At 39.0% G+C, this 25,659-nt stretch overlaps 1 long non-coding RNA gene across 5 annotated transcripts; it reads left to right on the top strand.

The window, feature by feature from the left end:
- The first annotated feature begins 4,453 nt into the window (after positions 1-4,453).
- LOC138107203 (uncharacterized) lies at positions 4,454-18,205 on the top strand. 5 transcript variants are annotated; one of them, XR_011149311.1, is made up of 6 exons: positions 5,325-5,402; positions 5,913-5,977; positions 7,208-7,315; positions 7,503-7,634; positions 16,394-16,503; positions 17,785-18,205. It is a non-coding gene; the product is annotated as an uncharacterized lncRNA (long non-coding RNA). The 5 variants fall into 5 exon arrangements; XR_011149312.1 differs by lacking the exons at positions 5,325-5,402; positions 16,394-16,503; positions 17,785-18,205 and adding exons at positions 4,454-4,559; positions 8,318-8,428; XR_011149314.1 differs by lacking the exon at positions 16,394-16,503.
- Positions 18,206-25,659: the final 7,454 nt, after the last annotated feature.

The following is a 25,659-nucleotide window of genomic DNA, read 5'->3' as shown; positions in this document are numbered from 1 at the left end:
TGTGTAAACTCCATTTTAGTACAAAAAAATGAGTTGTCTCCACCACTAAATGTCTGATCAGCAAAGGCTTCTCTTAGCTGAGTGACTGCAGTTCTTTCTGCTTTGAGGACTCATCATATGAGAGATATTTCACATGTCAATGTGACAGCAGCCCCATAGCTAAGCTGATGAGATCTTGCTGCGGTGCCGTTGCTGGCTAGCGCGCTGCCCCGAGCACTGGGCAATCTTCTGCCTGCCCCAAAAGGGAGGACAGGGGCCGATCACAGCGCAGGAGGGCAGGCGAAGCTCCTGGTTGGGTTCTCCTTGCCCACCAATGGCAAAGGTGTGCGAAGGAAGCAGGAAAGAAGCAGAGGAACTTCTTTGTGGGGGAGAGAGTTTATTGAAGAACACAGGAAAACTATGGAGAAGCTGAGAAAATGGGACTGGATTAGGGTTTTATAGCCTATAGAGTGGGCGTGGAACACACATGGTAATCAAAAATACCTCAGTTAGGGGGTGCTACAAAGATGGGGAAAAGGAATTGTAGCAAATGGGAGAAGGAGGAGGCGGGGGGGAGTAGCAAGGGCCAATCAACTACTGAAGAACATAGAACTCTCTGGAAAGACAACCAAATATGAAAAATAAGAGAAGAGTAAGTGGCCAACGGTAAGGCACAGATTTACATATTTTTCACAGCCTTTTGGGTGCTGCCTGTGACTTCAAGGCTTTTGGGCTGTGGTGGCATCAAACCAATGTACCTTTTGGTCCACTTGATCTAGCTGACCCTGGGGTTGGCCATGGTTCAGCGCAACAAGATCTGTCAGCACCCCAGCACTCAGTGGAAGGTGGAATTTCTTGCACTTTTGCAGGAGAGAAACGAATTTGAGTGGCTGGCTGGATTGCCATCATAGGGAGAAAACAGCTGACTCAGAATAGCTGTCTCATCTAAAACTTTAAATAAGTAAATCTCAAATATCCATTCTGTTGACTCAGACATAGACCTTCTCTCTATCTCACTTCTCATGTAGGGATGAGAAATCTGTCTCAAGCCAGATTTAAGACTAGCTACATCTACAGCATCTTAAATTCACTGTCCTTTTCCATTACTCACATGAAACATTTCAGACCCCACCCCTTTGTAGAGCTCCTGGGATCCAGTTAAGAGAGGGAGACCATTAATCGACTAATTATGCTTAACAAGAAAGGGAGTGAGAGAGATTGAAGGTGCCCAGTGGCTTCATGGGTATTGCTGTGTGCCAAGTTCCTGACATTTTCATTGTTGCTCTTGACTTCACCTTTGCCTGGATGTGCAAATGTCCTATTCAGGATATGACCCAGCTAACATATGGGACACTTCATTAATATGTCTAATTTCATCAAGGTTATTTCAGACATTCCAAAGTGTTTGATTTGGGCTTACAGTTAAGACCCATTTCCAGCATCTGTTGATGGATGTCTGAGTACTTTATCCCCCTCCTTCCCAAACGCACTCACTGAAGACAGAGAACAGTACTTGAAGCAGGCAAACAAGGAGGGTGGTCGATGGTGGTTGATTACTCTCAGCTGGGAGAGGAAGTGCACTCTGAAATAGCAGCACTGTCCAGTGCCGTATTTTTCTACACTCTGGTGTCAGACACTGACCTGGTTTCAATCATGCTGTCAATCTTCTCTCACAGGACAACTTTTCATTTTCTCATCTCCATTGTGCGCCTCTTCCAGTCTGACTATAGCTTCCCTGAGCATGAATAAGCAGAACCATGTGAGGCACTGTACACAGGATCCTAGCAGAGATGTGGCGGACTAATGCTTGCTGATATTTACTGAACATATTTTCCCTGGTAGACATTTGGTGTTTCACAATTGTACCACACCTCTGTGATCATGAGTGACATGACGTGATAGGACTGTGTCTAATTGTCGTGTATTTAACCTGTGATTCACTAGAACACGAAACAATTTTTTTGTTTCCTGACCTTTTCATGGAATGAAATATGACCTCTTTGTAGAAATCTAATTTCTTTTTTTCTGTACTGTGAATGAGTCTGCAACTTGAAGTCAAGTTCCATTTTCACTGCTCCAGCCTTTCAGCTCACCCATTCTCTTTTTCATGATCCAGTTAATTTGAATACTGCTTAACTAATTAGCAAAATACAGTTAGCCAAAAGCAACTATTGGGGTGACAGTCTTTGAGATTGGTACCAAGACAGCTAGATCTCTGATGAGCTTTCTTCTAACCTTCCTCCAGCTTGATAGTTTTCTTGTGTGCATCTCATTCTGTTGCCTCCATTTTAACTAGTTCTTGCTAAGCTCAAGCTTTGGGTTAGGGTTAGGGTTAGCTTTAGGGTTAGCTTCAGGGTTAGGGTTAGGGTTTGGGTTAGGTTTAGGAGTAGGATTCAGTTTAGGGTTTTTTTTGGGTTAGGGTTTGGGTTAGTGTTTGCGTTATGTTTATGTTTAGTGTTGGTGTTAGGTTTAATGTTAGATTTAAGTTTCGCATTTGGGTTTGCTTGTGTTTAGGGTTAGGGTTTTTCTCTTCCAGTTTTCCTTTGTCTCCTGATTGCTTTCTTTTCCTACAGATTAATTTTTTATTCAAATTTTTTTTTCTTTCTTTAACGATTCACTTTTTTTAAGAAAAATGAAACTAGTTTTATATATTTCAAACTAATTTTTTTCCTACCTGATATCATATTTTCTTCTTTTTCCATGTTTTAATTATTTTTAGTTATCTTTTCTTTTAATAATTATTCTTAAATCTTTACATACCATTGAGCTCAGATTAACAGTTATAATTCCTGTGTTGCTTTTATCCTCTTTCCTAAATTCAAGCACCATATTTGCTATTCTTCCAGCATGTAGTGCTCTCTGAAGATGGTTAACTACTGTCTTACTTTTAAATCTTTCAGTACTTGGAGGGAAACATCATGTTTTCGGCATGCAGTGTTTCTATATTTCTATCAGAAGTCCTTAAGTACCATTTGCAGGAAACCCAAGACATTGTTTAGCCTGAATCTTAATATCCGTCCAGGTCTGTTTGATATTGGTCCTGAAATGATACCTGCTGACGGCTCTATTCTTTAATTTCACAGAAATTTTAGCTGCACATAGATAACTTTAAGCCATTCATGGAGTAGCAGCTTTGGAGTCTCCTGTCTGACAAAAATGATGCCCTAAAGAAGCAATGGTTTTGCTTGGAACTTCATATGTAATATGGCAAAGCCACTTCTGAGGCATTTTATTTGGTTTTGATGGACTCCAACCACTACTTTGTCCCTTTGTGACTTTGTAGGAGTTGATGATTATAAAGACTAGCTGTTCAAATATTTCTTGATGTACTTTGCAGGGGGTTATCAGATGTCCATACATTTCAACATTCCCACCCGTTAGAGAAGTAAACATAGAGATTGCACTTCTGGAAGATTTGATAAAAATCAACTGAATCTGAATGCCTTTTAAAAGTGATTTGTAATTGGCTTTTTTCCCCTGACTTTTGTCATTTTATGATTTTTCCCTTCCATGCAGGTCCATCAAGTTTTTTTTGATATTATGGATTGTATTTACCCTGCTGTCCTTGATAAGCTATGCCAGCTCTGAAGTGTGGGGACCTCTGGCCTCCACTACATCCTCCAGTAAGTCTGAATGACCTCTTTTCAGGTCACTGGAACCTAATTCCAGCTGGGTGGGAAAGACTTTTATCCCAGATTTCCTCTAAAAGATTGAGAAATTCTTCCCTTCTTCTCCCAATTTTTTTCCTTTAACTGCTACACTATTGCTATAATGTTCCCACTGGTGTCTTCATTGCAATAAACAGGCTAAGCAAAGAAAGAAGTAAGATCCATATGGTCTGAAAAGCATCAACAGACCTTTGCTGAACTTTGTGTCTATGTTATTTATTATTATCATCTGGGTAGCCCTTTACTGCAAGAACTCTGGCTGTCTCAATAATTCTCTTGTATTTGTTCAACTTCAGAGTTCCATAAAAGACAGGAAGAGTAGTATATAAGCATGAAAGAAAATATTTATTTTCTTTAACTTTTTAGCTAATTATTTTTCCTAAAAATGTGGAAGTTTGAAGTTTCTGTGCCTTCAAGGTTTTGTCAGCGTAGGAAAGCTGTAACAACACAGCTCTATTCTGATAGCTCTATAACTGTCTTTATAATCACTTGGCCAATACCACAGCCTGTCTCCCTTCCTGTCTTAGGTTACAATGTAAGATGTAACCAAAAGTATATATTCTATTATCATCTTCACAAGCTGTTAAAGCAGGTGGGGCAGTGTTTGTTATCTCCTACCATGACTCATCCCTGATAGCTCCCTCTGGAAACTATCTCTGTTTAATGGCAATCAAGGACCCACCACATGATTCACAGAATTACATCAGTCTATTGTGAGACGCTCCGCCCAGGGGGAGGAGCCAAGCATTCCCACCTGAATATAATCCAGGATTTGGAACAGCCCAAGCAGTTCTTACCTACTGGACTCCTGGAGGATAAGAGCTACCCCTGGACCATCAGGTGAAGACCAGATGCTTCAGCAGGACCACTTCGTCTGGACTGCTACCACCACCCTCACTAACAGGGTGTGAGGTTGTATCGTGACTCTCAGTGTTCTTTTACTGTTGCATTTATTTTAATTTTCTTAGAATAAATTTCTTATAATTCTGATTTGTAATCTCCCACTGGTTTGTTTTCAAACTAGTACACTTCCCTGCCTGCCTCACTCCCTGCCTCCCTCCCTGTCTGGAAGTGTTGTAAACAAAAGCAAGAAAAGGAGATGGGAAAATAAGCTTTAATTCAAAAGTAAAAGAAAAAAAAAGTATAACCATTTTATAGATTAAATTTCCCTGGTATCACTCACACTAGAATGACAATTTAAGCCAAACTTTAAATTCCTTTATTTACTTTCAAGGATTTTTATTGACTGTTGTGGGTATCCTTTTAACTTCATCCCACACCTGCTTGTTCTTTCTGAGCTTGAGATATAGCCCTGCTCAAACAGTAGGAAAAACTAGAGGCACCTGACACAGACCTCACCCTTCAGCAGGGCTATTTTGAGGGAAAACAGATTTTATTTATGAGATTTCCTTTATTTACAAAGTATCTATGTGCAAAACAAAACCAGTTGAAAGAGGTAGCTGGAGGAAAATGTTGAGTGCCCTCTCTTAACCACTTGCTCAGCATTGCTGTGGGGCCTTTCCCTTGAACCAACAGCCTGTGTATTTCAGCCAAGGTGGCTTGAGAGCTGCCTTGGAAATCACGTTAAACACGTGCAGGAGCTTCCTCTTGTCCTTGGGCAATCAAGGTCTCTCACTTACTGCTCTGCCCAGGAGGTTCTGGCAGCATTTGTATTCACTTCAACCAAGAGGAAAATGTGACTGTAAGGATGCTATGTTTGCCTCACAGGACTTTCCTCCACCAACAAGAAACCAGGTGAGCTGCTCACTTGGCTGAATGAGTAAGTTCCATTTAGATAAAAGTATAGGCAAGGAAATCCTGCAATAATATCAACACCCATGATCAGTAAGTAATAAATGCTGCAAACCATAACCAAAGATGTGCTAAGTGCCTGACTTTGGCTGTTTCTTGGAATATATTGGATCTCACATGCATCCATATGACTTTATTGATTCCACGGTTTCAAAAGGATGCTACCAGAGAAGAGTCTGGTTTTGCGCCCATTATGTAAAAACATACTTATATGTGCCATTTATGTTTAAAGCTCTTCACAAAATGATACTGCAAATCCCTCTTTCAGTTACAGAAATAGAGGCACAAGAGTGATTTGCCCACAGTTGTGTAGGCAGTTAGTAGAAGAGCAGAGGGTTTGATACCCACAGCTCCAAACTTGGAGCACAGCACCTCACTGTATGAATCCTTCAGCCTCTTTTCATGTATGCACCTGCCTGTGGTTAATGAAATTACCTGCTTTTCATTTGCCAGTGTGCTGAGCTCTAGGAAGGGAAGCAGGAGGAATCAGCTTGTGTGTCAACTCTGAAATTGCAACGGTACAGTCTATATACTGGGATTTGTGCATATTTTAAATCTGTTATACAAACAGCATTAACTTTCATAATTTTTATTCTAAAAATTATACAGCATACTGTCTTTCTGGATATATTTTAATCTGTTTGATCTAAAAATATCCTAAGTCTGCATGGAAGATACAGCCTGTCATAGATATAATGGTAAATAAACCTATAGAAGTTATTTTCCTGATATATTTATCTTTGTTTTCAAAGACATTTGGAGTTTAAGATTTTGAGTTTGGCCCCAGAACGATGTTACATTAGCTTGTGATGTCAGTTTCTGATTGACTGTGACACAATGTTTTGCCACTTGTGGCCCAGAACATCGCATGTAATGTTTCACTCTTTTCCCTTCTTTCTGCTCATTGGTTCCAAAATAATTAGAAAAAAATAATTGATCCTGTAAGAATGGTGTTTTCATAATGGATGAGTAATCCTGCTAGATTACACTGTATTAGACTAGGTTATGCTGTATTGAAAATCAAATACATATGATAAGAGTTTTGCCTAAAAATTCTTCTTCAATGAAAATTTTCCTTTTAACCAGATCTTTTAATGAGCTTCATCTGTTCTTGAATTTCTCTTCTGACATATACAAGCAACTCATATTTCATAAAACATTTTAGCTAAAAATTAGATCACCAGTTCTTCTAAATGAAATACAAGGGATTATATTTTCAGAAAACTTGTTTTTCACAGGATAACTAACCAGCATATATACTAAAAATGTATACAACTTTCAGATATCTTAGAGGGAGGCAACACCAAAAGAAAAGTCTCCATTTCTTCAGTTTGCTTTGAAAGATGAAATATATGTTTATGAGTCTTATTGTAACAGACAGTAAAGGAGAGGTTTTTATTCTCAGCATAGAAATCTCTGACTACTGATAGTAACTAAAACATAACCAGCACCCCTCCCTTCACCATAAAAAACCACCACTACCAAAAAACCTAATACCCAAATACAAAAAGAAAACCAACCCAAAAACAAAAAAATCACATGGTTGTTTTTTGTTTGAAATGTAGAGGCTATAAAATGCTATTAAACATTCAATGACTTCTCTTGGATACCAGTCTTCAACCAGCTTTTATTTGCCAGGTCCTCTGCCTCTTTCTACATGGCTGCAATGACAGAGTTATGTCTAATGTATCTTGTTTTCTATTCCTTGCAAGTTTTGCAAAACTAATGCCTCCCATTTCTCCTCTCAGGTCTTTGTAGGTACCCACCCCTGTACAATTTCCATCACTGGAGATTTTAAAAACAGATCTTCTATAGCTGCAATTTCTAACCAATCATCTACAAGTATGTGCGGTGAGGTACAAATTAGCTTTCTGATAGTCTAATAACTGAATGAACATAAATGCTAATATTAAGCATGGGAGAAGGGCTTCTTCAGAAATGTGAACATATCTCAAGCTCAAACAACTTATTCTGTGATTTAAAAAAGCTTTATTGTCAGGGTTTTATTGCTTGTATTTGACTTGCTTTTCCTTCATCTCTGAGGTTGCAATGTGCTGTATCTGAAGCAGCTTAAAGCCACCAAATGAGACTTTCTGGAAGGCACGTTAAATTTTCCTGGGACCAGGATCAGAAATATCCTCCGTAAGATCAGCTCTGCAGTTCCAGAAAGGCTGGGTGAGTGTGTGAGCATTAAAATATGAACAGAGTAGGGAGGAAAGAATAAGAAACTGAGGAGTTTTCTTGGAAAGAAAGTTCCATGCCCCAGTTACCCCATCGTGCCCAGTATGGGTTGCCAAAGCACGTCAGTGCGCTATATAGAGCCTGTACTGCTTGCACTTCACACATTAGGAGAGAGGCAATGAAACTCATTTCTGCTTAAGTACCTGTGGTGTTTGCAGGGCAGACTATAATCTACTTCTCACTCTGACAGTCTCTGAGACTTCTCTGACAGCTCTGAAAACAGATCTCACTCCTGGCATATTAGCAGAGCTGAAAGCAACAGTTAGATCTTGCCATTACCTACAGCTGATTTCATTGGAAAGCATCTTGTGTCATTCAGTCTTTGAACATGATTCAACTTGGACTTTCAGCCTCCCAGGAAAATGACTTGTTCTTATGTCTAGCACTAGCAAGTGTGTGGTTCATAGGCTCACAAGAAAAATATAAGCGCTAAAAACATTCTATCGTGTGCTAACAAGTCCTGCACCTTACTGTCTAGTGTTCAATTACTGATGTGTTCTGTGAGAGCAGCCATGTTGTCTCTCAGCATTCATTTTGCCCAGCTAGAAAATGCCCTTCTTTCTAGTGTCCCCTCACAAGTCATGTTTGTGATTATTCCAATCCTTCTTTCCCTGCAGCTGCTCTTGCTTCCACGTCTCCTGCCTTTACCCAACTGACTGTGCAGGTACACAGGCATATATATTTTTATATATATATATATCTTCTGCTAACCTTGCAAAATGGTGTTAGCAATCCCCTCTCCCTGTTGAAAACATTTTCTGACATTTGGTGTTTCCATGCTCATATTTTATTGATTCTTGGCTGTAATTAAAAAAATTATCTACATACACATACATTACTCATTTTTAAAGGATGTTCCTGAGTTTATTGAAGAATTTTCTGTTTGCTCCTTACATTTTACATTATTTGCTTATTTCAATTATTTCAGATAGCACTTTTTTTCTTTCTGTTAAATTCTAGCCCTTTCCTCTGCTGATGATGCTGTTTAACCATGTATTATCTGCTCACATCATTAGTATACAAGATTATTACCAAACTACTAATTAATCAGTGGTCACGAGATCTGTTCCAAGGGAGTCTCACCACTCTGCCTCCAGCAGAATGCTTCCTCATCCAGCACAGCCTATTTTCACAGCAGAACATTGACTTAAATATGTGTTCCTAATGGCATGGTATCTTCCTTCAGTGAAATCTTCTGTGTGGTCACAGTAATTAAGACCTCTTAGATACCAACTACCTCTTTGTAGCCTACAGCACACCAGGCACCACCTTCGTAACAGGGTGAAAGATGTGGGCTGTGCAGTATCTCTCAGAAATACACCATTATTCAGTCTGTACCTGTAAGCATGGTGATATTCTCACTGGTTTGTATTTGCACACAGAAGGGTTGTGTCTGATGCAGCTTCCCCTCACCAGGCCTGATCCTGACCCCCACCCACAGGCTGACACCTTGGCTGGTTCCCATCTCCAAGCAGGTGCCCAGCACCCAGGACTGCAGCTTCCCATGGCTGCCCAGAATTTCTAACTGGGGAGGTGGAATAGGGTCTGGATGGTGAGGTCTTGCCCTACCTCTCCAGGGAACCACCACACCTCTTGTCCTCAGGGAATTGCTGGTCCTCACAGTGTCCTAGCAAACGCTGGATTTAAGTTGCAGCTCTTTGGTGTCAACTGCTTTGCCCATTTTTGTATCAACATGTGTTGTGTTCATCCATACATGTTTTCCATGGGTCTGCTATTGCATAATCATTTTTATTGCCCACATTTCTGCATACCACTTAATCCAGGGTTAGGAACAGAATCATCTGCATTCCTACATACTACATTTCATGCCAGCTGGGATTTGGAGGTGAAAAATTGTGTTTTGTTGGAATGAAGTGTTTTAGTCATTTTATCTCTTCTATATTCATACACATATGAATCTGAATACCCTAACAGATTTTCCACTTAGTTTTTAGAGATACTACAAGCTATTTTGTTTGAAGATTTGCAGTAAAAGAACTGTGAAATCTAAGTAGGGAAGAAATAAGTGATTTAAAAACCAACAAACTGAAGTGTGCATTTAGGTCTGGATGCAAGTCTGGTAAAATATCACCATGGTTCATGTGCCGCTGTTGAAGGAGTTTGAATACTTTCAGTATGAGGCAGACAAGACATCTTGTTTATGGGGACTGGTATGGTGTCAAAGCTCCCATGTTGCTACAGCACCCAGATGTGTCCAGCACGTAGCCACTGCACACAAACCTGAACATCATATGCTGACAACTAGACATATTTCCTATTTCTGAGGAAATAAAAAGGGGGAAATTGTTTGACCTGGACTAAGTGGTCAATACTGAGGCCAAATTCAAAGGTAAGGGTTTGAGACAGTCTGGATATAGGATATAAATTCATTCACATTGTATGTAGCAGGAATTGAAACCTCTTAAAACTGCATGACTGAACTGTAACATTATGTCCTGTCAGCTTTGCATTGTTCAAGTGAAAAAAAAGAAAGTTGTATTATAGCTGGCCTTCACTATCTCAGAGATGGCTGAAAAATACTCCTGTTCATCTCTGGGGAAGCAGCAAAGAGAAAGTTACTTTTGAAACTATGCACCAGTGAGAGAAAGCTTTTGGATGTTTTAGTATCCAGATTCTCAACCCAAAATGAGGACAGGGATGGGATTATAGCCAGGTCACAGATTAGAGAAACACCATTTCATTGGGCTGCTCCCGCCACAAAGGGAGGGATCTGGAGTCCAGTCCCACACTAGCAAATATCACAAGGTGGAGGGAGAAGCTGCAATGGCAGAAATTGGGGATGCCCAGTCCATCTGTATTTCCATCTACCATGTATGTTGGCAAGGCAAGCAAGGAAAAAGAACTCTGCCCGTGTGTATGTTCTTGCTCTGTTTCAGTTCTGAAGATCTGGCCAGTCAACATCCTTTGAAAGCAAGGATCTGTCTCAGGTTTGGTACTGGATTATTTCCTTTGAAGTGGGAGTTAAAAAAATACATGCATTTGGAAACATAAGCCAATAACCAATTACTAGCATGTTCAACAGCATTTTAGACTGACACTTCAAATGCCATCCATTCATTACCCAGCAGAAGGAACACTGAAAAAAAAATGAGAATGTTTTGTGGTTTTCTGACAGACTGAATGTATGACACAGTCAGTGCAAAAGCCCTTTTTGCATGTCATACAGCAAAACTGAGGAAAGTTGGTGGATTTCAAGTCAGAACACACCTGTTGCTCCAAAATTACTTTTTTTTATATACCATATATTACATATGGTAACCTTGGCAAAGCTGGTTAGCTGATGTGCAAGTAAATTTTTGTGGGCATGGAGCAGGACTAAGTTAAACCTCATCTCTAACTTGTTAAATAAAATAAAATGGGCAATTTGTCCCAGCAGATTGCTTTGTAGGGAAACAGGGAATCTATAATGTTCTGTATGGCCATTGACTTCAGGGACATGCTCCAATCAGGACCCCAGTCTGCATCCCACCCTTTCTCTGCCTGTCAGAGAGCAATGCCCTCCCATAGAGGGGAAAATAAGCTTTAAGTGCCACTGATGGAGTCCCGAGTGGCACAGAGACACAGCTGCATCACAGCTCACATTACTAATTTCTCAGACATCTAAAGATGTGAGAGTCAAATCAAAGCCACTGCAGCGCTGAATGCAGCAGCAGTTTTACAAAAATGAAAGTGCTCATGCATTTGCTCACTTTTTTGCTTCTCAGTCACATGAATAACACCCTAGGCTTCTGCAATCCTATTTCTTTCCCCCTTGTTTTTATTTGCTTCTCCCTGCCCCTCCATATAGCATATACATGTGTTTTGGGTACGGACTGTGGGCTGGTTACCCAATTATGAACAGCAAAGCTAACATTATGAAAATACAGTTAAAGCCTATGTCAGTGTCACCATTAAACTACTACAGTAAATAAGATATTATGGCACTTTTTTTATGGACCTCTTTATCTTAAGTGTTTTTTTCCCTCCTCATGTTATCTATATCCCCCTAGGGAGAACAGTTACCTACTATGAAAGAATTTGCAAGGCTGTAGCTTTTATTATCGTTTAAATTGTCAGGAACATTAAGACGTCATTAGTGACAATGGCAACAACTAACCAAAGCAGGAGGGAAGTAGTATGTTTCCATTATCTGTTTCTTTTCATTTAAATTTTCTGTGTGCCTTGAAATGAGGAAAAAACCTGTTCTCTTCTGTCTTGAAAACGTTTCACAACATTCATTCTTCAGCCTTACTCAAAGACTTATTTAAGGATGAAATTATGAAAATACTCCTTAATCCTATATTTGCTCATGTAAGTAAACCTTCCTGAAATATGTGGAATAATAGAATTGTATAAAATTAATCTACTATCTATCTATATTCAGAATGGAATATTAAGTGAATAATGTTATCACAGTTGAGTAAGTCAGTAGTATGAAAAAATATTTCTGATTGATTTTGCTATTTTTTCCTGCCTGAGCACTGGGCAGCCCATTCCTCAATTTTATTGTTTCTTGATGCAGAATACGACTGGTGAAAAAATCTTGAAAGCCAATTCTGCAGCTGTTTAACTTTACACTTTTTGAGTGGGTTGCTGACAACCTGCTAAGTTCAGCATCAGAATAAAACTTTAGAGTCCTAGTCTGGAGCTGCTGTTAAGTGACTCATTAAGAACATTTAACAGTCAGAATTTAGACTGTTAACACTGATTGATATAAAGCATGATTTTTTTTGTTTGTTTCAGCAAACACAAGTGCATTCCAAAGTCTACAACTCATAATAGCATGTACAAAATTGCTATCTGAATACATTTTATCTTGAGCAAACCCAACACTATTCACCTGCAGACCTTCCACTGGAAATTTCCCTCAGATACAACTTTCTAGATATTGTAGCTCTTGTCCAGGAGAATGTTGTTAGAGAGGAAGAAAAGAGCAATGAATGACCTTATGCTCAAACTGCGAAGAAGCATTTTGGTGATTCAAGGAAGAGACAGGTAAACATCATCTCATCCAAAAGTTAATACCTAATTTTGGACTGAAATATTTTGCATCAGAGAAGTCTCACTCTTTATTTTTTACTTTTATAGACTATGGTTTTTCTAAGTATGATTTTTCATTAAATTATTTGCCTAGCCAACAGAGTGGCAGAAAATATTGAGATTTTGAAGAAATGCAGAGTAATAAACAAAGGGAAATTCCCATGTAAGCAGGCATAAATTATGATGGTTTCTAAATTATCTATCATCATTCAGAAAATATTTGACTGCTCCTCTGAAAACATTAGCACAATGGTCTGCCATTTTCATAAAGGCAAATCTAATGTTTGAAGTTGTAAGGAATTAAATGGGGAACAAAACAAAAAGTATTTTTGCACTGCTTTTTAAATCCATGGTATGCTCACATCTTGAACACAATCCAATTCAATCAATTTGGAAAACAGTTTGGTTTAGCTTTGAAGCCATGATAAGGGTGATTAGAAATCAGAACAGATTTAATGTGCCTATAGCCTGCAGCTCCTCATCTTGGAAAAGGCAGGACTGAAGAAAGTCACCAAATAGGTCTACACAGTCTCAACTAGCAGACAAGAAGTAATTACAAGCTATTTTTAGTGTTAAAACTAGAGGTGCCCCAATGTTTTTATTAGGAAGAGCAACAAATAAAACTGCTTTTACACAACTTACAAATAAATTGCAGAACTCATTATTGCAAGATATAGAGGTGAGCGAGAGTTTAAACATATTCAAGGCTGTTTCAGAAGGCTCCTGGGAAAAGATCTGCTGGTGTGGTGGTAAATGTGATGGAATTGATACAACATCTAGCACTTATCAATTCTAAAGAAGGTGGCTGAGGGCACCAATGAAGAATCACCCTCTTTATTTCCTTCCATTTCTTACATTCATCCTATATATTTGCAGCTGATCCCTGTAGGAAGGAACATTTGGGGCTACATAGACTTTTGATGTGACAAAGAATACCACTTCATAGATCCTTAAGAAATACAAGTAAATTTCTTGAACTTTTTTTGAGAGCCAAACTTAATGAATTTCATCGCTATTAATATACTCGTCATTCTAACTTACTCAATTTTGTCATCTCTATTATGATGACAACAAAATAACAACTGATCAAAGTACTTCCTATTGGCAAGCTTTCCAAATACTGCAGTTGTAAAAACAATAGTCTAAATTTCAGGAACAACCATGATCAACATTACGTTTAAAGCTGCTGATACAAAAGACTTAATAATTGCCACATATGTTTTTCAAGAGCTAGGTCTGGGACCCATCAGCATAGATCATTACACAGAACATTTTTAATAACTTCAACTGTCTCTTCTGAGTTTGCATTTTTTTAAGTGTTTGGGCTCTGGAAATGGGTAGATTTCCCTGGTTTGTGTGACTGTAAATTTAAGCAATGGCTTGTGATATTTGCTTTCTGTTAGTACTTTTTATAAGGCAGATTGCTGAAACCAGTAACTTCTGCATACTCTAGTGTTTTATGAGATGTTCTTTGTTTCTTCACTCTGCCTATGAATCAGCTCTTTGGATGGAGTAAACAATACTTCATTGGTATCAGGGATGCTACAACACTTTACAGTAGCTGAGAATCTGATCCTTCCAGGTAGGATGGGAGAAAGTGTAGAGAGCAGTTGTCCCTTATGCTTTTTTGATGAATTTCTGAAACACTAACACTGCTATTAACAGAATTTACAATAAGCTTGGTAAAGATGAACTGCAGTCACATCAGTTTCTCCCAGTGCTGACACAGCTTCTCCGTGCAAACTTCATACGCAGGGGCCAGGGAAGTGCAGGCATAAAACAATTATGCACTCTTCTGTTTTGAGTCACTTCTGTTGCTGTCAAACTGTAAAGAAGCAAAGAAGATTGGGAGGAATCTCATACAAGAAGATTTTAGCCAGCTTTTACTACAGGCTTTGTTTGTTCAAGTTTCTTTGGATAAAGGGTTTCTTTGAAACAGTTTAGATGAAACAAAAAGTTTCATGAAAGCTGGAATTCAAATCATCCATGTCATGCACTGGTATGAGTATTTCAGCCCATGTACACCCTGCAATCTCTGGTTTCATAACAGATTCAAAGTCTATTGCACTTTTGCTACAGGGGTTTTATGGGCTTTTGTTGCTCTCCTATACATGAATTATTTTAAAGTCACAAAAACCAATAAGAAAAAGATGCAAACCACTCCCTTCTTCATTCCTTGCTCCACCCAAAAAGCTCACTAAAAGAACCCCAACCCAAATTTCATCCCTCCAGAATATCCAGACCATCAGGATCTGAAGTTTGGAAATCTGTCCATTTAAAATTTCTCCCAGTGGGAATTATTTTTGCCAAATGCAAAGAGCAGAGACAAAGCAAATCCTAACCAATTCTTGCTCTCTTCTAGTCCTTAAAAGCAAGGCTAAATAGTTGGAGCCATCTTCTGGAACAACGGAAAATGTCAGACTCTCAGAGTTCCCTGAGAATTATTGCTGACATCTCTCATTTGAGGATTTCCAGTGCTTTCACATAGAATCAAACATTGTGGGAGCTAGGAGCAACCAAGAACTTTCTGAAGAAAACCTCACTGGTTAGGATCTATGGGCTGAATTTACAAAGGTCTCTAGTTACCTTGAAATGCTGGTAGGTGTCTGGCCAGAAGCAAGTAGCCACTCAACAAATCAGGATGTACAGGAAACTCCTCACAGTGTGCCTGCATGCAAGTTAAAGACTAAAGTTAAAAATCTCTTTTTTACCATGGTAACATCCTAATCTAATCTTCCCTATAACACAGGAATACTTTTCCCAGATGGTGAAGGAATTCCCCCTTTAAGGTACTAAGTACCCCTCCTTCCCACCATGGTCTCTTGTACAAGGGAGAGGAAAACTCCACAGGCTTCTCATGGGCAAATGCCAAATTGTGAAGGCAACTGGCACCAATGCAAGCTTTCCTGGAAGAAAAGATTAGGCAAAAACTGATTTATAAATTCAAAACACTACTTATTAATAGATCTATTCACAGCTGACAGTGAAAAATCATTAGTGGGTAGAAGAACAGAAGCATCTGGAAGCAGCTTTTATCTTACCTTTTGAATCAAATACTGCCAAAATACAGTCCTCTTGCCAGACTGTTAATGCTTGCAAAATGACAGTCAGGGGTTTCAGTCAGTCCACAGGATTTCTGCCTTTCCTTTTTCTAATATTCTTGGGTTCTGCGTTGTGAGAACTTGATCTAATAACTTCTCAGATTTGTCCCTTTCTTTCTTCCAGACATCAGCATTAGATCCTGCTGTTCTCATCCTTGATTAAAAAGGCAAGATTTTCTCTTCTGCAACCTTTTTTCCTACCCTTTGAGCTGGTATAAGCAATGTGAGGAAGAGTAGAGGAAAGGGAAAATTTCAAATGCTTGCTGTAGAAAATACCACTAATCTTTGAATATCCTTACCTGGCCTTATTCAAGATTAAATGTGTGTGAAGTCTTGAATACTCTAAGACCATAAAGGCTGTCCTTTGCAGAACTGCCTGGATGCCCTACAACTCCATGTATCTCAGGAGTTGGAGCACATGTCCAGCATTTCACCATCCTTTCTGGGAGAGGAATCCCAGGCATGATGTAGCAAGGGCACCCCTGTTTGCAGTTGCTGACTGGATGATTTCAGTCTCAACAAATCTTTTTTTTTTCCACTTGTTCCATCTAGATGATGAAAAGAGGGTATTTCAGACCCATTCCTTTGAAATGTGAAGCAGTACAAATAAAGTTGTGTCAAACAAGAAAAAGAAAGAGCCTACTGCACAAACTAGGAAAAAGGTACATGGACTGTTGAAAAATTTCTTAGATGTATTTTGGTTTCATAAAAATAAACTTTTAAAATGTGTGCTTTCTAGGTTTTTCACACATAATTATTGCAATTCTATATTCTATCTGAAGTCCTCTTTTCACTTTTTTTAGGATTGGCACATTATATATTATACATTACTGATGCAAACACACAAAGATTGTGAAGTCAAAGCAAACAATATTCTACAAAATACTGGTTAGGCTTTCCTACACAATTTTAACATGGAACACTTGGGTATATGAATTAGGGCATATTTCCAATTATATTTCCACTAATTATCCACAACTTTCCTTATCCAGTTTCTATCTTTTCTTCTTTGCTTTCCCTTACTACTTCTGCTTTCAATTTTTTCCATATTTTTTCCTTGCATATATCTGATATTTACATCGGCTGTACCTTGCTTTAGTAGTCCATTTGGAACCATTATCACCTTCTTCTTATCCTGCCTTTAACTTAATCTTGCAAAGAACATACATATTTTCTTGTAGTCTGGAGCTAATCTGTCCATGTAGTGGAAAATGAAAAAAAGCAGAGAAAAAAAAAATCAAAGAGATAGATATGGTCTCTTGCATTTTTAGTCAAACTGAAAATTATTTTACTCAATTAAAAAAAAAATTCAAAATCAAAAAGAAAAGAGTTATTGGCAGTCTAGAGCAACTTCCAGGAAACTTATGTTTGAATGAAAATAGATTTGAAGATGGAAACTACCCGGAGGTATTAGTTTCAGTATTTTTGACCAGCATTTCATTTTTAAGACACTCAGCGCACATCTCAGATGGATTTGAATATAAGAAGCTGGAGATAATCAATCAGATTAAGATGTTTTGGAAGTGAATTTAAACCAGGATATTTTGTACATATCTATACTGCATTTAGACACATTAATAATACAGTCTCTTTGTCTTGGGAAAACGACTTCTCATTCTTTATATAAAGACTCCTAAGCTTCATAATACTGTGTTTTACTTCAAAGGTAAATCCTCCCACCCCTTTTGAATGAGGCTGATTTTGAGATCTAGACTATGTTAATCCCTATCCATGCAATATATACAGATAGTATAAAGGCTGAATAGGTGCCAATATTAAGAAACATGCCCTCAGATGGGACGGTCTCAACCTACTGTGAGTAAACGTCTTGCAACTGTTGTGAAAATTCTGTGGGTAAGCCAAATAAGTAGACTTTTAAAATTATGACTCAGTCTTTTTAAAGACACCATTTTCCAAGAGTGTGGTTTTTCTCTCTCTTTTAGGATCTAAATATTGCCACCCTCTGTTCATCCCTAAACTTACATAATCACATTGGAAGACTTCCCCATACTGTACATCGCCAGGAATCTCACTTCTTATCAGAGGAGGCCAGCACCACGTGGCTTAGAAGGGAAGATTTTCCACAGACTGTTGTCAGCTTAGTTTCTGTGAGGACTTTCTGCTGAAGAACAGAACAGAATTCTAACGGACTTCGTGATAAATTATTATCATCATCAATATTTTTTTGGCTAATATTAGTATCCAGAAGCTTGAAATCTGTACTTGAAGTTGCACAAGTTCAAAACAAACTCCCTGAAATGGTTAAGTATGTAGGAAAAAATTATGGAGAAAGAAGAATATTCCTATTTCATGGATGAGGAGTTTTATAAAAATTAATTCAGATTTCTAAGGGTTGTTTGACATCTAAAGACACAAATGAATCATTAAAATTCAATGGTTCATCAAAGCCACTGAGATCTGCTTCATCTTTCGGCATCTGCATAGATTATAACTACAATCTACAAGTTTGGGTTTGTCTCCCTTAGTATTACCCACCTAGAAATGAGTGTGCAGAAGAAGCTGTCTGCCTGGCTTCCTGCTATACGCTGTAAGGACAGACAAGTACTTCACTGGCTGATTTAGACAGTACTGTATTGTTCAACATAAAATGACTCATGGTTTCCATTACCTACAGAGGTTTGTCAAACATAAAGTAATAGACCACACCTGTAGCTCACAAATTCCAAACCACTGACTTACCTCATAAAAAACAATCAGTAGTTTTCCTATGGACACAGTTACATTGTGATTCCATTCTGTAAGACAGGCAAAAAAATTGGTTATAGCAACTCAGACTCCAAGCTTTATAAATCAGCAAGAAATTTGTAGTGTCTAAGCTCATGTGGAGACAATAGAGCAAAAAAAGCAGAGGCTGCACTGAGCTTTTAGCCACATGCAGGAAAAATTCCAGCAAAGCATTTGGCTTTAATCCCAGTACAATGTTGCAATGCATTTAGTTAGTAATTATAAATCTCAACTGTCACATGCTCTAGGCACATGGGTTGGAGAGGCTACCAAATAATCTCTTCTGAACTTCATCTGTGATCCCTTGGAAAAAACATGTATTTTCCCATGGGTCATAATCAAAACAGTCTACATGCAGCAATTTGTAACTCCTGCTTGGGTCTGGGTGTAGCTCCCAGCCCAGGCACTTGGGGTCCTGCTGAGGGTTGGTTGCTCAGCATCACAGCTTCCTCCAATAGCAGCCTTACCAGGAGAAACAATGACCGATTTTGTTGTCATTGATGATGAACGTTTATTTTCTGTAAAGAAGGAGACATTTCTTTTAACCTAAGTCAGCTGAAAAACAGGAACCACAATTGCAGTTGGAAGTGCAAAAAAGCTGGAATTCTTCACCTGCATCATAGAAAAGCACCTGTGCTTACAGAAAACTTCAAGCATATCACTACTAACCAGGTTAAGACCATCTTAAAAGGAAGGTCACCACAGTTCTTATTGGACAGAGCAAATTACTCCAGTCCTTTATTCTTTCAGCTGTGATTTTGTGCACTGACCTTTGGAAAGTATGGTCAAATAGCCTTTAGCAGCAGTTGTAAAGCACAAGATCATTGCATGGACACTGATTTCATTAGGCAGCTCTGTATAAATTAGCATTACTTACTGGGGGATATGCAACTAATGGTACCGTAAAGAAGTGAGGTCTGTTCATTCTGTGTGCTATGCCTGTAAGTGAAGCCTTCCTGCCCCTCTGCAGAGACACAGCTGCCCTTCTGTGCACTGCTGCAGATGTGAGATGTTACACAGACCCTGTGTGAAATGGTTTTTTTCCTAGGAGAGACCGTGCAGACTGTATGAGGGAGAGATTAGTGGCCGTGGGCTCTTATGAAGCTACTCAGATTGATCCCAAGTAAAGGCCTCATTCACTATCAGATTTTGCACTCTCAAGCAAAAGGAACCTCGGGTCAGATTTGAGCCTAGTGTTTGAGCTCCTTCCAAGTAAAGCAGAGCAAGAAACAGTGAAGTCTCTTGCAAACTCCTAGGAGCCTTCAACATTTCTCCCTCATAGGGGAAATCTACCTGATGTTTAGTCCTTTAGCCTGTTTTTTCTTCTTTAAGAATATTAGGTTTTGGGAAGGGTTTTGATTCTGGCAAGTGCCATTCTCAGGATGGCTGCAATTATTGCAGCAGAAGGCTTGTTGGACACATCCTAAATATCTTTAGAGCTTAGATTTATCTGACTTTTTTCTAAGATTATTCCCCAGCTGGATCCCATCCACTAAGACTACCAGTGCTGTGCTGGTAAAAATGTCCTCTGCATAGCTGAGCTCCCACCATGTAAATATCTCTAAACCTTTAAACACCCTGAAACTGCCTGCAGTTTCAAATGGATTAGCATTCAGGGTCACTTTTAGTTTTTATGGACCAGTTTGCTAATCTCCCATGAGAACAGTTAGCTCTGTCTGAAAATCAGGGAAGGAGGAAGAGAATGAAGGATTAATAGTAAGAATAAAATTAATCAGATAAGAGCTTAGGTAATGAATTATAAACAATCTGCCAGTTGTGGCAACTGTAGAACTGTTACTTAAATTATGGAAGAGGAAAAAAACCACACTTCTGAAACAAGCATTAAAAATTCACATTTCAGCTGCAATCCTGATACTCAAACTTGTCTAACTCCTTTAAGTCATCCTCTAAGTCTGTTCCCTTCTATATTTCAACAAAACAATAGGAACTAGCAGATGGGACAGTTGTATTCTGCTACATAGTTGCTTCCTTTGATTGCTTTTAAGATGGCTGTCAGTCCCTGCAAAGAAAGTTTGAAAGGCTCAGGGGTGTGCTTTATTTTCATCAGCATTGGCTGGAAACATGCCCTTTATACCTTCTCCAGAGTCTTGAGAATCATCACTTGGAGCTTTGCTATCTGTACATATAAAAAGGACATCTCAAAAGGTAGCTTGACGTATTTTTTGCTACTAAAGAAGGGACAATTTATATTCTCTGCTTTAATTCCCCAATGTCAAACTTGATCCATAATTTAAAGTAGTGCAATGGCAACAGAATGATCTTCCTTACATAGTTATATTTGTTTTCAGGAGGAACTTAAAAATACAGTGTGCTGTAGTGTACTTGCTCTTCTTCTTTTAATTCAATTTTGCTGTGATGGTGAGAGATGGAGCAGGGTAGTCTCACAAAAAAACTGGGCAAGTACAAACTTCAGACTGTGAGTTCACTTAAAACACCAAAATACGCCCAAGGGAGAAATCGCTCTTCTTCTTCACCCTTCTGTGGATGGAGAAGCAGGAGCAGATGGGGTTGAAATTAGGACAAAGGACAAAGTGAACTGAATCCTCATCTCTGCATTTAGGTGAGAGGGTGACCAAGGAGCCTGGGCTCATCCCATTCTTCAGCTGCAGCATATGCTACTTTCTCCTTACCTCAATATTCTGTAGCTTGGCTTGATCTAGAATGGGCTTTCATCAGTGTCTCCTTGCATTTTCATGGGCTAGCTAAAGAAATGCAGCCCATATTATACTATTGTATGAAGGGAATTAAATCATTGTTCTTTAACTTACGTTTTATTTTGGAACTATTTGCAAATTTCCATTTCATTCCTGTCTGAGATCCACAAAGTTGTCCAGAACTGGTAAGGTTTACTTCCACTTTGGGGAGAAAAGATCAGTAGCTTGAATTAGTTTAGTCCAAGGCTTATCATTGACTTTTCAACAATGTTCGTTTCAGGTTCATTTTGAGAAGTGAGCAATATTTCAGATTTTCTTTGAGAGGTAGGCTCACCACATACTGTTAAGCAGTATTCATGCATTATTACAGATATGTCTTAGCAAAATCAGTAAGTAGTCCTCTGTCATGCTAGAACAGTCTCAAGTATGGTTTCAGAGAGTCTGGTATTATCCTGCTGTCTCTAGTTCCTTTCATAGACCCAGTGATGGAATAGAGTGCACTTGCTAAATGTGCAGATGACATAAAGCTGAGGGGGCTGCAGCACTCTAGAAAACACTAACAGAATACAAAGTGGTCTTTGCAAAAACGAAAATCAGTCTGGAATTAAAAAGGTATCATTCAATAAACTCAAGTGCAAGATAGTCCTGCAAGTTAGGCAGGAATACTTCACTTCAGACAGGACAGAGAACAACTGGCCAAGAGATATCCTTTGGAGCACAGTGGGTCACAAACTGAATTTTAATCAATTGTGGCATATTATATAAATTAAAAGTTCCCAAACTCTAATGTCACCATTAAGTGTATGAACAAGAAAATGATCTATGATGCTGAAAATAATCCTTCTATACATAAGATCTCATCTGGGATACTGGTTCTTATTTCAGGCTTCGTATTTCAGGAAGAGTAGGGAACATTTGGTCTGAGAAGAGTAATGAGATTCAGAAGGCCAGAGATCTAAACAATACAACCCAATCAGAAGAAACAAAAACTAAGAGAGAAAAATGAAGGGGAAAAGGAATTAATTATATAATATAAAAAAAATTTACAAAAACGTAATGTAGAATATGAAATCATCCTGCAAGAAATAAAGGATTAATCTGCCTGGGCACCTGGTGGATAGGACAGGAGGTAATTCATTAGTAACTAAGGGAAACTTTCTAACTGTAAGGTTAGTGAAGGACTGGAGAAGTTTCCCATAAGAAGCAGTTCTATCTTTTCTTTTAATTTCTTGAAGAACAGATAAGACAAATGCCTGACAGGGTTGCTTTGGGTATAGCTGATTCTGCTTTGGAGTTAAAAGATAAGTTAAGATGACCTCTTGAGATGGATTCCAGCTCCCTCTTAGCTCTAGTCTCTGTTCATTCTACCCTTTCTATGTACCTACAGCAGTACATCGGTAGGCAATTAAAACATTAAAAAAACACATTTTGTATTTTTTCCTCCTAAAACAAGCAAATTAATGATACTAATAAAAATGGTTTGCTCACTGCACTCCCTTAGTGTGCTCTAATTAAAACACTGAAATATTTGTGTTTCATATGGGAGCTCTGCTTACAGTTGAAATCCAGACTTGTGTAATCTGCTTTTTTCACAGCTAAATCTGCAGGCAGCAGTAGGAACAAGACTAGGTCCAATCTTCTTGAGACTAACAGAAAAGGAAATGAGAGCTCAGCCATTAGTTATCTTGGCATAAATAAATATATATCTTTCCCAGACTAGCAAAAGTAATCATGGATACGCAATACACCATCACAGCTATTAGTCTGCCTAGCCTTAGCTTGCCTTGCCCTTTACCAAGTGTACTAAGCACATTAGTAAAAACTCATCTTCCCTGACATTTCCCAGTGCAGCTCTAGCAGGTAATGCCCATATTAAATCGGATTCTTTCACCGGAAATGTCTGCTGGGTGCCTGAATTACAGCAGTCACGGAGTATCCCCAAGCCTGCTTGCTGGGACTCCAGCCCCCGCAGAGACTCAGGCAGCCCAAGCTGTTTGGCAGCTGAAAGCAGGTTTTGTCATCTCAGTTATGCAGCAACTGCTCCCACGTTGGCAGGATACCTCTCTGGCACACATGCATAGGCTTTTCCTGGTCATACTTGTAAAAGGCTCCTGGGAAGGTGCCTAGATAGAGTCAGGTTATTAATGCAGAGCACAGGATTAAAACAGCATGAATGTCAGAGTAGCCCTCCTGATGCTTGTACAGTGAGGGACATCCCTAGGCAGAGGCAAAGCCTTGTTTTCTCTGCCCGAACGTGCTCTCTTCTAGGGGCAATCCCTGGCTCCTTGCCTGCTCTCACAGCAGCTTCCTGCTGCTGGGTATCCTTGTGCAGAAGCCTGCACTTGGTCTCTCTTAGTGAAGAACCTTCCCAGAAGATCTGCAGTTATACTGCCCTCATTGTGTCACCTCAAAGCAGGTGTTAGTGGCCTTGTTGTCAAAGAAGGAAGGAGAGGAGGGTCCCACATGTGGCTGAGCAATGAACAGTCCCAGTTCTGTGGTCAGCTCACAGGGTCCTGCTCCTGGCTCACAAAGTCTAACCCTTCCAGTGCAGAGATTGTTTTGGCCTATTTACTGGGAGTAGCAGCAATAATCTTCCAGACAAAATGAAGCCAATAACTACAGTGTACTCACAATAATGGGTACTCCCAGCACCTAGTGCGGGACCTTATCCCAGGAGTCTTCCTGAATGTCTTACAGTTAGATGCTCACATGTTTCCAGTAAACAAAACACCTTCCCAGACTTAGCCTACGGTTTTATTCTGTATCCAGTACACTGCCTGGAAAGAAAAACAAATCAAAAGATAGGATGCACAAATCTTTAAATCTGGAAAGAAAAAGAGAAAAAATAAGAAGAGAATAAGGAGCTGTTAATTATTCCAGCCCTTCTGGCAGCCAAAAAACAGAGTAAATGTAGGGAGGGCATGCCTCAGAATTCTTCTCTTTTATATGGAAATGTGGAATGTTCTGTTAAGACTAGATTAACTGCTCTGAATTAATAAAATACCAACCCTGAACATTTATTCAAAATTCAGGCCAAACTTCAAGCTGCTTTGAGGTTGACAAACAAAAACAAAGACTTGTGTTACCTCCTGCTTACATTATTTTTTGGTTTTGATCAGCACAGAAATACTTCAGTGCCTTGTCTCTGTCTAAGCAAAATCCAGTCATGCTGGAATGCTTCCAGAAAATCTTCCCACATCCATTCAAATGTTGCACTCTTGGGAGATCCAGGTAAATGGGATAAGCTTGCAGATTCTTTCACCTTTCAGAATCTTTCTTGTCTTCAGTAATTTTTCATTTTCTGAATATTTCTCTACTTCAGCACAGAGAGCAAATGCTAGGGATGTGACATACATACTAACCGCTGGTGAAAGTAGGTTGAAGGAGAACGGATTTATCAATTAAGTTGCAAGGGGCATTAAGAGAAGAGAATTCCTTTTAATCAGGGGAAGGAAGAAAGATTGTCCTTCCTTTCTGAACTCCAGTGTTCTAATACGATATAAACCACTCTAGACCACAGTGAATTATCAGCCTATAGGTATCTTATTTTCCCCTCTTTACTAGTTAGTGGTGTGGTGTGTTTCTTGGTCTAAGAAGAGCAAAATACGTTCACAGTATTTCTGTTTTCCAGAGTATAAATACAATGTCTTATAGGGTAAGCCATTAGGTTATCTACTACCCACTTACAAAGACTTCTTTTGTAACACCTTTTCCTTTTCTAAATGCACTGTCCCATGGGAAAAGAAAGAAAACCTATCCTTAAAAGTCCCTGCCAGAACCAGCAGCAGGAGAAATGTATGTTTCTGCATATACACTGGGAGTGGGGGCACGGGATGTGAGAGAGCGTATCCAAAGGAAGAAAATACAGAGATTTTTCTTTTTTATTTAAGTATAATACTTCTACTATACTAACATATACATTCCCCAACATGGGTCATAGTTAAAACACTGTTTTGGATAAGAAATGATCGTGTGTACTACTTTTAGTCCTTTAAAAATTTTCATTCATAGGAGTTCTGAGATAAACTGAAAACCAAGGAAGGAGAACTTAAATTAGTGACTTTTCTTTTTGAAATGAGACTGACAGTGGCTCACAAAAGTGAGATCTGTTACAGTAACTTGCTATGGAGGAAGGTTTCTCACTGCAGCATGAAGAAACTGAAGTATTATCCATTGAGCCGCAGCTGACCTTCAATACTTTCATCAAAGGTACCAGGATAGAAACTAAAATATAAAATACCAGCTTACATATATTTGTCTTGTGTGGCACAGAAGATGAATGGTCTATCTTGTGAGTGTTCAGGATTTCCAGCAATGAACAGCTTAGTCTCAGCTATTGTCGCATCCTCCACCCTTTCTTTGACCCATCCAGACATCTTGGTACTTCTGTTAATGGCC

Source organism: Aphelocoma coerulescens, chromosome 3, assembly GCF_041296385.1.
Source record: "Aphelocoma coerulescens isolate FSJ_1873_10779 chromosome 3, UR_Acoe_1.0, whole genome shotgun sequence".
Lineage (NCBI taxonomy): Eukaryota > Metazoa > Chordata > Aves > Passeriformes > Corvidae > Aphelocoma > Aphelocoma coerulescens.
The sequence above is the reverse complement of the archived record's forward strand: the minus strand, read 5'-3'. Positions and strand labels throughout refer to the sequence as shown.